Raw genomic sequence first — 14558 nt, forward strand, 5'->3', positions numbered from 1 at the left:
GTTGGTATTTTGGATATGTTGATATGGTTTTGTCATTGATGTCAACACTTGTCAACCTTATCAGCACTTGGAGATCTTTGGTTATGTTCACTGGCAAGTCAGTGACTTATGCACAGTCACCGGTATTTGTTTGACTGGTAGGTTATATTGTTCATCGGCACTTGGAATGACTTGGAGACTACTTGGTTATATCGAAGACATTATTCAATCACTTGGTTTTGGTAATTTGGTTATTGGTCTATTCAGGTTTGCATATTTGTTGTCACTGGCAAATAGGTCCAGGTTATGCACCGGCAAGCATATCTATTCCAGATCAGCACGACATGTTATGGAGATGATCTATTATTATTGTAAATGCATTGAGCTGACATGATGCATTACATAATGATTTATTTGTAATTGATTTTATTGTAATATCTTTGAGTGAGCCGACCTATTCAATTCATCTTAGGTTATGGTATAAATGTAAGATCTCATTTGTGAGATTGATATGCGATAAGAAAAAGGATTGTAATAAGGTATATGCGAAAATAAGTAGAGCTATACATGTAGACATCATTTGAAGATTGAATGAAGGTTTTTGTGAAGAAAATCAAAGCTAAACTAGTGCTGAATCCAGCATATGAAGATGCTATTTTATGCAGTACATTATCATTGGATTTAACCATCCAATTGTAGTCATTGTGACTCCCATATTGTGATTGAGCAGTGAGCTCTAGGCAGCTGGCCTTTCTACATCTGCAGAATCCATATTGTACACACATACTATCTGCAGTAGTATCATTTGATTCTGGGTAAGGCTTCCCACCATGGTTTTTCCACTTACAGGGTTTCCACATACATATATTTGTATTATGTGTTGTGGATGTTATTGTCTTTCTATTTCATGCATTAATCTTTACCAGTACTGCAATTAACTGATAAAACTGTCTACCGGCATAAAGTTTGGTTTACCGGCATTAAGCATTAAGTTTTGGTTAAATTAATTTTGGTTGAATTTATTGGACAACTGATTCACTCCCCCCCTCTCAGTTGTCTCCAGGACCTAACACCCTCATCCTATCAGGTATGGTAAGGGTAGGTGTTCACCTCAATCTCACTCATCACCTTTGGCTCCTATATCACAACGTTCGAGAGTACCTTATGTTCCTTTGACTACTAGTGGAGAAAAATGAGGAAGGGTGCCTATGAGTGTCTATAGGACCTACTTCAGTAGCACCTCCTACTGCATTGGTTGAGCCTTCTCCCTTGTCAGTGTCAGCTTTAGAGGCCTCTCCCATGGAGCATGATGTTGTTGAGCCCTTTCAGACTTTTGTTTGTGTTCCCCATCTACGTCGAAACCAATGTGTGTGTGAGAATAAGTGTAATCAGTAGGCAATGGCTCAAGAGCATGGAGTTGCCTTGAAGGTTGTGGGTAAGTCATCGGTGTCCACCCCTGCTCCTAATATTTTTGTGCTTGCTCATGTTCCTTTTTCTTCTATTGCCTTTGCACTTGCTCCATCTTTCATGCTACTACCAGTTGATGTAATGACTAATAATGAGCCTCGCCCCAAAAGGGTATGGGCATTTATTGCTCCCTCCTTGGAGCCACCCCTTATCACCAGGCTTGTTGGCGTTCCTCTGTTCTCTTAGCGTGTTGACATATTGGATACAAAGGTTGTGTCCATTACAACCTTGTCTTCTTTTCTTGCTCTGTAGCCTTCTATGTATCAAATCTTTATCGAGGTACTCAAGCCCGCCATGGTTGATCGAAGGCCTCCACCTCCATAGAAACCTAAGAATAAATTTGAGTAGGGCCACATGCCTCTATTTTTTTGTTGAAAGAAAGATTTGCTGACCTTTGTTTCAACTTTTTTGTCTATTTTAGTGCCTATTTATTTGTCTGCATTTCTTCGTCTTATTGAGGAGGTCCTACCTTCTCTAGTGTTTGTCTTCACTCCTCTTTTGAAGGTTGACAATGTGATTCTCATTTCATCACCTCGGGCTGAGTCACCTACTTCTTTCATTAAGGGGTATTTATTTTACTCCTTAGAGAATATCCCAGTGTTGTCTATGATCTTCACATGATCATTGACCCTTGCCTCTTATGAGATTCTAGACGATAATGTGGAAGCTACATCATCCCTGGCTCTTGCTACTAGTGCTATGTTTGGTGTTGCCCTTGCAATTGTCCCTCTACAATTTCAGCTTCCCTCCCCATCTGATCAATTTTGGGAGGATGATGACCTTCTAGTAGAAAACTTATAGGACAATATATCTTTTACTTTATCTTATAGATTAGGGTGTACCTATTCGTGTTTCCCCATGCTTGCTTAATATGTTTTGTGCCCCTTTGGAGGACCCAAGTTACTTCCTTGTTGCTTGGAAATAGGGGGTTATGACTGTCTTTATGTGTTTTTTCTCTCCTGGAGGACCCAAGTTACTCTGTTAGTGCTCAAAAAGAGGGGATTTTCTATCGTAACCATCTTCTATTTGTTAATCTCTCTTCTTCTATTTGTCCTATCTTAATTTTCACTTTTGGGGACATTTAGGCTCTCTTCCATGTTGACCCAAATTTTTATTTTATCTTTATATTCATGTGCCTTCTTCAAATTCATACACTTTGAGACCACAATGAGTAACTCGTATGCAACCATACACATTATTTACTTTTATAGATGAGGTTCTTTTGACGTTGAATTGTCAAATCCTCCTATATTTTTTGTGTTTTTGTTGATGTTGTGGGTCTTGTGCTTTGTCTATTGCAAGGTGGCATTCCACAAAGACATCTTGTTATGTTGAAGTGACACAACATCTCTTCTCCTTAGAATGACATGTGTTTCATGCATAACATTCTGGGAGGGGCTATCATATCTCTGCATTTTTGCATAACTACATTTGCATCTTGTATTATCTATCTAACGATCTGATTATTTGTTTCCTTTGTGGGGCCAATCCACTTGATCTTTTGCCTTTTGTGGGGGCCAAACCAATAATAAATCTATGATAACCCTATCGTATGGCTATCTAGCATAACACAGCTTGCTACCCATACCAGAAATTTCTTATTATCTCAGTGTTTGAGCATATGATTTTCATTTTTTCATCTAACATGTTTGTCTATAGCTAACATGTTTTTAATGAAACAACTTAGCAGTATCTCACAAAGGTTTAGGTCTCTTCCCTGGGGGAAACTTTGTACAACTAGAGGATTCTACTTCCCCTTCGCATCTTGGTAAAATTGTTTTCTCTTTTATCTCTACTTTAGCTTTGCTTCTCATAACAATGATATGCTCACTAAAGTGGGGCAAAATATAATGTCATAAATTACACCGTGTAATTCTATGCTATATAAGTGCCTTCATTTTACGCTGATTGGAGATCTTCTTCACCTTTTTATCCCTTTGTCTACATGTCTTGCTTTGTCACTCGTTATCTTGTCATCTTCCCCAGCTTCATTGACTATATGACTCGTGGACACTCGTGTTGTGGCGATATTTGTGCTGCTCTAGCGACCCACGAATCTACAGTCCACAGGTGATTATTTGAGTGTTATGCCTACAATTGATAGAGTTTGTAATACCCCTCTCAGTGACCATAAACATTGGTTTTTCTCTTAGCATGCATATCTTCCCTCTCTTGCTTCATTTTATGACTCTAGCAACTCATTCAAACCTCTCTAGCATCAAGATCATTCTTGATGCCCTCTATTCATGCCATTGAAGCTCTTTAGTCATATTTTCCAACACTCTTGGCTCTAATATGTTCTTGATATTCTCACCACTATTGTTACACTTTGAGGAGGACTTCATGCTTCTTCTTCTTCATCCAAAAATCTCTCCACTTTATGTGTTGAAGGGGAGTTCTCTTCTCTTTATCATTTGCATCAACATAATTGTTGTGGAATTTATGTTCCATTTCATTATTGATTCTATCTATCTATCTGGTTTTTCATGGAGGTGGAAACACCAAAATGGGGGTTTGATTGTGGCAGACCTCTAAACACAACCCCAACATTTTCCCTTTCTAGATTGTGTGCATATTTTGTTGGAGAAATTTTTTGCTAGAGACTTCAATCGTGGACCAATTGTAAGTTCATTTCCTTCCTCTCTTTCATTTATCTTCTTTAATATATGTAGTCATTTTCTTCTTTTTTTTATACATTTTTCTAGCTTTACTTTATTTGGAACACATATTTGTCACTTCGAGCTCTCTATACAAAACTATACACTTTGTCTATATGGGACACCAACGTGTTGCATTTCTATCCATGACTTGTGCATCCTTCCTTGAATAGAGAATTGGTAGAGGGTGTCAGGAAGCCTCGGTGACCTATTGATGCAGAGAGATCAACTCTGGAACTCTCCCTAAGGATTAAATCAACTCAAGGAGACACATCAAAGGATCCTCTACATGCTAGGTGATTCAAAACCAAACTCAACTCAACACACCCAACCAAGGATAACATCAAAATGGTTTGTTCCAACACCTCTATTGGTCTTAACACATCCCAAACACCATAAGACAAGGTTCTACACACCCCCAAACTCAAACTCAAACTCATAAACCAAACTTGCTCTTCTAGGCTCTATTCCTTGTAGCCTCCAAATCGGGTATTTTCAACTTTTCTCCAAATCATCCCAAAACACTTGACAAAAAAATTACATATTTAGACACCCATTTGGATGTTACACAACATATCAGAAAATAAATATAGGTTGTTTTGGACGGACCCTTTTCTGTCCTCAAATGTGCCCCTTTTTAGCCTTAAAAACCACCCACTTTACAAAGGAAGTACCAACAAAACTTAACACCAGATTCAACCCTTTTTTAAAGTCTCTTATTATGTTCCCAAACCAAGGATTTTTCAAGTATTAGGTCTTGGTTGCACTCCTAGATACCCAAACACCAAAAAACCTCACTAAATCACCCTTTTCCCTAGGGCTTTCTAGAAATATCACTTCCAATCACTTCCAAGGCTCAACCAAAGTTCAAACACCTTTAAAATTGTGTTTCTAGACACTTCAATGCATAAAATACCCCCCTTGTTCAATTAGATTCTCTGCTGCTACACTCTAGCCTTCATTTTCACTCATTTCCAGTCACTTTTCTTCAATTTTCATGCAACTTTCATGGTGTACACCTGCACTCTTCACTCCTTCCTGTCAATCATGGGTTAGTAAAATATTTTACATGTTATTTGGCATCCATCCTATGAGAATCAGACCTGTACATTCATAGGATGGATCCTTAAATGCTTGGAAATTCACAAATTACTGAAAAAAATCACTGTCTTTTCTGGGACAGTCAGCAATAAATAAAAATATGATACTTTCAAGACTTCAAAAATGCACTCAATACATAAAAGGAATAACCAATAAACCCCCAATGTACAGAAATGATGATCCCTTAGCCTTTCAATGCAAAGAAAGCATGAAAAAACAAGGATTTGACAGCAAATAAAGAGTTTTTTAATTAATTTTCTGAGATAGTCCGTACAAGTCCATACCAGCATCATCCAACCACACAAAAATTACTTTAGAGACTTTATAAGACCTTCCCCAACCAACTCCAACCAATCTCCAACTAATCCAAGTGATTAAAATGTCAAAACAACTCTAAACTTATTTCCCACCAAAGCTGGAACTAGTTGTTGAAATTCAAAATTTGAATTTTCAACTTTATTTCTAATACTTTTAATCAACTAAAACCTATCCCATTCAACTTATTTTGACATAATAAGATCATTTAAATCACAATAAACTCCTATCCAACCTATCTAGACTCCATCATCCTATTACATTGCATTTTGGTCCTTAGGCCTTTATCAGGACCTTTAGGACTTTTACATAATTTATTGAATTCAACATTACAATAGGCCATTATAGGCTTCAAAACATTCCAATTGACCTCTAGTGATGTCATATCACTCTCCTTAGTCCTTGGTGTCCTCCTTTGTTCATTTTCCCTCCTGGATGCTCCGGCATCACCTATCTTGTGTTATCTACAAGTTACTTAATAACCTTCATCTTTGTACTCATCCCAAAAGGAGAGGTCGATTAGTGAGTCCCCAAGAGGCTGATATCCACATGATGAAGTGGTTCACTTTTTCCCCCTCTACAACATGGTATATTTGTAAATCTCTTTATCTACTACCCTCATGAAAGGTAAGGCTACTTCCAATAGGAATGTGTGTGGGGGACTGCTAGTTTGTGGATAGAGGTAATGTAAGGAAATTAAGTAGCGGAACAACTTCCTATACTAACCTTGCGAGGAGGGTAATGTAAAGTTTTTATAGATCTTTACAATAATTACAAAAACTTAACAGAAATAAACATAAATAGCATGCATACCACAACACAATGATTTACGTAGGGAAAAACCCTTTCGAGAGAAAAAGTCCACACTCCAAAAGCTACCCAATATATTATTCAAAAATCAGTAATAGATTACAATATACTTGCAAAGCAAGCTTCTCATAGGATTATCACCAATAGAGGTCCAAAGGCAACTCAACAACTATAAGAATCTTATACACAACCTCTATCTCATGCACCCAATAAATAGGAGATACAATACATGAAACCATCAGACAATAATACAAAACCATGGACTAAAACCACCCAAGAGTGGTGTGCATCTTATCTCCAATACAAGATGGCCTATTATGTGTCAATACACACACACCAACACATGTAACTTCCTTTTATAGCTCATTTATGTGTCCAACATGTTTTTATAGTTTCTATTTCAAGAGACCCAACTTTCAGAGGCCATAACTTTTCAACCAGGTATTCGATTAATGAACCATTTAAAGTGCCAAAAATCTCATGATGTTCTCTATCAAGCTATAGCCTACTACAATAGTTATGACACATTATAGCCATTTCAAATCCTTTAATGTCCTCTAAAATTGATTCAAAAACTTTCGTTTCTAATTGTCAAAAATAAAACTTTGATATCTTCAAATCTAGACATGATCTTGCAACAAAAAATTACCGACATGCTTATCTAGCCAATTCAAAGATTTGGAAAAACATTTGGACCAATCCATGCTCAAATGAAAAATTAATAAACATAGTAATTTTATGTATATGCAAGGTTGAGACACCATTTTCCTAATATTCTTCCACTTATTGAACACCTTGCAAGAGCAAAGAGAGTATCTACACAATAATTTAATTGGTAGGGGAAATGAGGCCCATAGACTTATAACACCATCTAAAATTATCTAAACTCATAGCCTTAGTTAAAGAATTTGCAACATTCATCAAAGTCTCTAACTTAACTAGCTTCACCCTTCCATCCTCAACCATATCTCTAACAAAATGATAGAGAACATCAATGTGTTTGGAATGCAATGAATAATGATTAAATGCAAATATTTTATTTTTATTTTTATGATATGCAATAAATGATTATGATATACAAATGTACTAACCAATGAATGCAAGATGCAACTTTTTTTGCTACACCGGAGTACTAAACCAAACTGACTGCAAGGAATGATGAAAGAAGTGTTAGTAAGAGGAAATTAGATGAAGAATTCTTTGTGATGAAGAAAAAGTTTCTTTCGCAAATGCAAAATAGTAGGTGAGAACCTTTATTTTGATATGGCAAAACAGATGCAGCATACCGTGGCAATGAAGGCCAGGGTGATAATGCAATCCCTTTGCGTAAAATAGATATGTCATAGATGAGGAATGGTTCAACCATCCTAAGTCATTAGGTGTGTCAAGGGTAGAGGTATGTGCAACAACCAAGATGTGGACGTGCCAACACAAACACCCAAGTCATACTTGCCCAGAATGCTACGAAACACTCCGCAAATAGAAAACAAAACTAAAAATGATCATGAGCCATCTTGGCCACTCTAAATCACTCAATCACATCATCGAGCAGCATAGGAACATGATCCAAGAAAAATCAATGAAAGATAAGACCCACAAATTCAAACAAGTCAAATAGCCATTCTGATCTTCATTGTCCAAAGTGATAATGATTGATAAAGGACCTAACAATATTCATGTTGTTGTGATTGGTGTGACAAATTGACCAGCTTGAACGCTTGATTGGTTGAATAGTTCATCTATGGATACATGATTTCATAGTGTTTGTCGTGTTTCCTATTTGTGTCCAAGCAAACATCTATCTATGTACAAAAGGGACAGTTTATGAGCGAAATAAAGCAAAAATGATTGTTTTTGGATTTTGATATTTTTCAATTTTTAGGGTTTTTGAACTTTTTGATTTTTTCGTGCTTTTTTCAAGACATTTTTTCGACGTTTTTAAATTATTTCAGCACGTTTTTTGAATGTTTTTGGAATTATTATAGGACGTTTTATAAACTTTTAATTTTTTTTTAGCATCGTATTTGATTTTTAGTTATTTTTTTAGGACTTTATTTGATTTTTCAAGATTTTTTCAGGATTTTATTTTATTTTTAGTTGTTTTTTCAGGACTTTATTTGCTTTTTAGTTATTTTTTCAAGACTCTGTTTGATTTTTAGTTATTTTTTTAGGACTTTAAATATTAATTTTCCCCCAGTGTCTACCAAGGCAAGGGATATGACGAATGGATAAATAGGCTTGCTAAAATGTTAGTGGATAGAGGGAAGACAAAGGTCATTTATTATGGAGACAACAGATGCAATTTCGAAGGGCTATCGTGCAATGGGATAAAGGACTGGATATGACAATGTAAAGCAATGGCATGGCATGAAGGACATGTCAAGAGGTTTTTGAAACCATGTTTTTCAATTTGTGTCCTTATGTCAAATCAAGATCAAGGGATGGAAAAGAGTGTATGGACGGTGATAAGATATGGATAGGACAAGCAAGATCAAAAATGGATAAGGGATATGGATTGAAGGTTGCGACAGGTTGAGGGATAGTGATAGACTGAAAGCTAGGAACAGGATGCATGATGTCATGAACATCCTTAGTCTTGTCAAGATCAAAGGTGGAAAATGTGATATGAATATGAGGGATGATAGGATAAAATGAAGGGCAATGGGTTAATGGAGGACAATAGGATATGACAGGATAATGAAGTAAACAAATGAAACCTACCCCGAAGTGTGGAATGCAAGAAGTTCATGGATTACACATGATGCTTGTTTGTCAGGTTTTCATCATGGTACTTTCCCAAGGTGCCTATTTGTCAGGTTTTCACCGGTGGACGAATTGCTTTTCTTTACCTTTTTTTTCTCTTTTTTTTTGCTTTTTCCATTTTTGTTTACTTTTTGATTTTTTGGCAGAAAACAGACACATGATAGGAGATGGAAGAAGGACTTGGTCATCATGTTGTTTAGATAGTAGCCTTGAAAATGGGCCAAGACTATTAAAATTATGCTCAAAGATGTTGGCAAGATAATGAAATGGAAATGAGATGGGACTAAGGTAAGAATTTATGCAAAGGATTGGATAGGATGGATGAAAGGATAGAAAAGGGGTGTTGGATAATGGATGGGATATTGGAAGATTTGTTCATGAGTGGAGGAAAATGCTGGCAAGATCAACATTGGCACACACCTTGAGGGGTGTTGGGTTGATGGAGGAAAAGTGGATTTTGGATATTGAAATTTACATGGAGGAATGTCTATGGATTTTGGGACATAAGTACCCAAAATGGATGAAGGAGGTAATGGAGGAATAGATTTGAAAGGTTTGGATGGAGGAATAGCAATTTTGGATGCCAAGTTTGATGCTTCTTTTTGTTCTTCTATGAGCCACTTGGGAATCCATATTATTTTTTATTTTTCAGGCTTTTGTGGTTCTTTGGAACACATTGCTTCTACAAGTGCCTTAGGAACCCAAATAGATTTTGACTTTTCTTTTCAAGTAATGGGCCGTTGTAGCCTTTATGATTTTTCTTTTACTTTTTGGATCATATTTTTCTTTGTTTTGCATGTCGATTAGATGGGCCATGTTGATCCTTGTTGTATGTGGATAACTAGACTTATGGACTTTATGCTTGGCATCCAAATTTCTTGGTGAAGGAAAGGAATGTATGGATGGATAGGAATGATATGAAGGTATTTTAAATGGATGGAAGGTGCTCAAATATGTGTCCCTTTGTTGATCCTACATAGTGGACGAAGGGATATAAGGACCTAAAATGGATGGAAGGGATGAAGAGGAAGGTGTATATTTAGATTTAGGTTTAGTAGGGATACCAACGTCTTGAGGAATGTCACCAACGCCATGACCATTAATATTTTATTTGATATGGTGGGATTCTTTCTTATGAAGGTCTACCCCTTTGCCTTTATAAATATTTTGACTCGTAGGATACTCTTTGCTTTGGGAAGAAATGATGGGATCATGAAGTGGATTAGACTGGACCAAAGTGGAGGAACCCATTGAGCATGTAGGGGTTCATGAACATCTTGCACCAAGATGTTATAATCATGAGGGGGATCAAGATCAATGATAGCCTCTTCATGAGATGGAATGGGAGGAATAATGGGATCATCAAAAGAAATGAGATCTTGGAGGGTATATGGAGGATTAGAAGGCGAAGATGGAGGAACAAAGGGATCGTATGGAGGATTTAAAGGGATGATAGGGTCTTGTGGTGGACATGAAGCTAAAAGGATACTTTGATCTTGACAAGGAGGAAGATTACTAGATTCCTCTTCATATATGCTCTTCTCTTAAGTGTAAATGGGATCATTAAGAAGAATGGAAGGTATATCTTGGTCTTGCTCAGGGAATGGAATGCTAATGGGATTTGGAATGGTGTTATATTATGGGATAGAATTGATAGGAATAGGGGGATCATCATGAGTGTGGGAATATGGGATCCTAGTCAATAATTGGATGGAATGATAAGGTTTCACGATCTTGATCTTGATTTGTTTTAGGACTTATTTATTCATGCTCTAAATTATTCTCTTGACATGGGGTATTATTTTGAATATGAGTGGGGGATTCAGGCAAGGAATCAATGCTTTGACATTGGAGGGATGGACTTTGAATGGGATCCTCTAAAATAGTTTTGATGGGAAACAAAGCACACGGTAACATTGGGTCTAGCATTTCTGAAGCATGGCATGGACTTCCATCATGAATTGGACTAGCTTGGAAATCAATTATGGACAATCCTTGGGGATTTCATCCTTGGGTGTATTTTTTTATGGGGATGATATGGAAGGTTCTTGTGAAGCTTAAAAAGGTGTAGGAATAGAGCCCACTGGAGAGTCAATCTTCTTATGAGGGGATGAGCCATTGCTAGACATGGGTGCACAATTTTGATCTTTCTCAAAAGAATCGCTTAGGATTCTCTTGAGGAGATGTATGAAAGAGATATCTTTATTTGGAGATTAATTTGAGTATTTTCAAGGTTATGACATGGTTGGGTTTGGGTTTGGATTTGGGACTTGGTTGAATTGGTTTGACATGTTTGAAATTTGGCCTGATGTGAGTTGCAACTTTTGTTTTTGAATTTTTGGTTGTAGTTATTGATATTGATTTGTTGAATGAGTTTGTTGTTGGTACTTCACAATTGGTTGAACCAATTGTTGGCATTGTGTAGTTGGTGTAGCATATTGTTGAAATTGCACCATTGGTTGTGTTTGTTGGATCTGTTGGAACATTGGTTGGATATTTTGGACCCCTAGTTGTGTTAGATTGAATAACTTTTGATCCGAGATTTGATTGAACGAAGTTTGATCAAATGAGGTTTGACTTGGGATTTGGTTAAAATTTGTCCTCGATGCTTGAAATTGTTTCGTCATGTCTATTTGTGAGATGAGAGTTGGTATGTATGATCATACGATGAGAACTTGTACGTCAACGGGCTCAAGATTTGGATTTGGACCTTGAAAATTTTAAAATATTTTGGACATTTGGGACCTAGACTTTTTCACTATTTTTCACTTTTTGTTCTAAGATCTTTGTTTCTAAATCTACTTTCTCCTCTAATTTTTATATTTGGACACTTGTTTTGTCATAAAAATTTTGATCCAAGTTTTGAGACATGTATAAATTAGGTTGGCATGATCGATTGTTGAATTGTGATGACATGATCTCATAAGAAACTTGGGATCTCATTTCAACAGGCATGTCACTATGAAATCCAACCTAAGAGGACAATAATGTGACTTATGTTTCTAGACTTTTGAACATTTGGACAAATGTTTGCAATGCAAAGCTAAAGATGCAACCTTGGGAAATTAAATTGAAGTCCAGACCTTAATTGATAAAAGGACAAAGCACCAAATGATGATAGGACAAATGATAATGTCTCACCTATACACTTGGATACTAAGATAGGTTTGACATGATAATTTTGATAAATTGACAAATTTTGGACAAGGTCAAGGCTCCCTAATAACAACTTAGGGTTTAGTATAAAGTTTTGATTTTTCAAGTTTATCAAAACCTAATTTTGAGACAATGCAAATTGACAATGATAATGACAAGACCTAAGGATGTGATATGAATATGGATATGACCTCGAGATATGATGCAATCTAGGGATATGATATGGTATGACAAAATCAACCTTAAGACAAGACTAGGGTTTACGAAAATGCAATGATAAATCCAATGTGATAAGGATATGTGATAACCAATGACTTAGAATATGCAAAATGCAACCTAATCCAAGACCCAATTTTGAGATAATAATTATAATACAATGGAAATGAATGATCAAGACCTAGGGAAATGATTTTTAGCCTAAGTGCAAAAGGGAATTTTGACAATGCAATGGAAAAAATATGAAAAGGAATGAGAATGTCCTAAGACTAAGTTTGGACTATGCAAATCCTAACCCTAAGTGACATGAATTTTGAAACCAAGGTATCCAATTGTTTGACCAACCATGTTATTGAGAACTTTTTGAAGTTGGATGATAACTTGGAATGTTTTGAGACGCGTTTGAACTTTTGAGATCTTTGTTTGAATCTTGTGACCAAGGTTGTTTATGACTACTTTCAAACATTTTTTTTATTTGCAAAAGTTTGTTTGATATGTTGTTTATGTCCTTTGTTTATGATTCAAACCTTTAACAAGCACGGAGAACAAAGAATTTTTTGCATGAAAATTAAAAAAAAAACATTCAAGCACAATCCTAAGGCTATCCAGGACAATACTTTTTTAATTCCCTTTCCCATAATACCACATTTAGTTGGATAGATAGAAGCTTGGTAGCACTATCTCCCCTCCACAACACTCACTACTTGGGCATACCAAGCTTCAAATTTTAGAGGTCTTGAGAAATTTTCTATCTCAAGTTGAAGGGTACATGAGGGGTTTCTTCAGCATGCACATATCACAACACCCAAGTCAACAAGTAGAAGATTTTTGGCAACTAAAAACAATGTGGCTCTTAGTGGCAGCTACTCATTTAAGAACCCATTCCTAGTCCTCAAAAGGATTTTTATGCATCTCACACAATTGTGGATACCGAGGGAAAACCGTTGATGTAAATGCACATCACCAAGCAGCCACAACTTTCGCCTGACTTATTAATTTGAATAGCGAGCTGAAGAAGTACTGCTTGGGTCATTCCCTCTCATTGACCAAAGTGGCACTCGCGAGGCAGACCCTCTAGCGAAAAAAACAAAAAAATTCAAGCGTCGCTCACTTTTGTCGTGCACCCAAGACCACGAAGGCCAAGGGGAGAGGATAGTGTGTGTTAGTTATGGGATCGTTCACACACACAAGTGTGCCTAATCACATAAAACACACATTCATTTTAAGCCCAAAACCCAAATGTGATCTAAACTAGTAAAAATGCAGACAATCAGTTTCAAAATCTTGTCTTTGACATGCATCCTGTATCAAATCACATTAGTATTTTGAGTTTTTAGTCTTCTGTAATGTTTTCCAAAGTGTTGTATAGATCATTCATAACATAGAAAGTCTATTCTCTAATAATTGATTAAATTTGGCATGATTTCAAACTAAATTGCACGGTTATACCTGACTTTTGCCTCTACAAGGGTACAAAATAGTAAATACAAGGGTATACAAGTAGATTACACAGGTGAAAAAGTAGCTTACATAGGTGCATAAGCAGGCTACACAGGTGCAGAATCAAGATACACAGGCACAGGTTTGCAGTGCACCTACAAAATAGAGGGAAATAGTCAACCAAAGAGTAATTCCTGCAAAATTGAAGCCATAGTGAGCACATAAACCCTAATTTTGATAAAATCTACCCTATTTGAACTCAAATTTACCTATGATTGAAATTAATCACTCAAATATCAAGCCTCATATGATGAATCCATTCCTAATGAAGCAAATGCAACTCCTAATCTGAGAAATGTTGGAGTTCTAAACCCTTTAAAATGAAATGTAGAATTCTTTCACCTAGTAAGTTGTAATTACCCTAATGTGAATAAATATTGTTCATTACCATCCTAATTAGCTTATGTGAGTTCATTGAACCTTACTAAACCCTAAATAGACTAATTGCGAATGAATTGAAGCAGAATTGAAAGATTTGTATTTATTTTATGTCAAATTATGATCAAATTTGTTGTTCTTTTTACACCCACATACACAAAAAGGTAAATGTGAATATTTTTGTTCATTAACCAAGGCCTAATCAATTTTATTGTG

This window comes from Cryptomeria japonica, chromosome 10, assembly GCF_030272615.1.
Source record: "Cryptomeria japonica chromosome 10, Sugi_1.0, whole genome shotgun sequence".
NCBI classification, from domain to species: domain Eukaryota; kingdom Viridiplantae; phylum Streptophyta; class Pinopsida; order Cupressales; family Cupressaceae; genus Cryptomeria; species Cryptomeria japonica.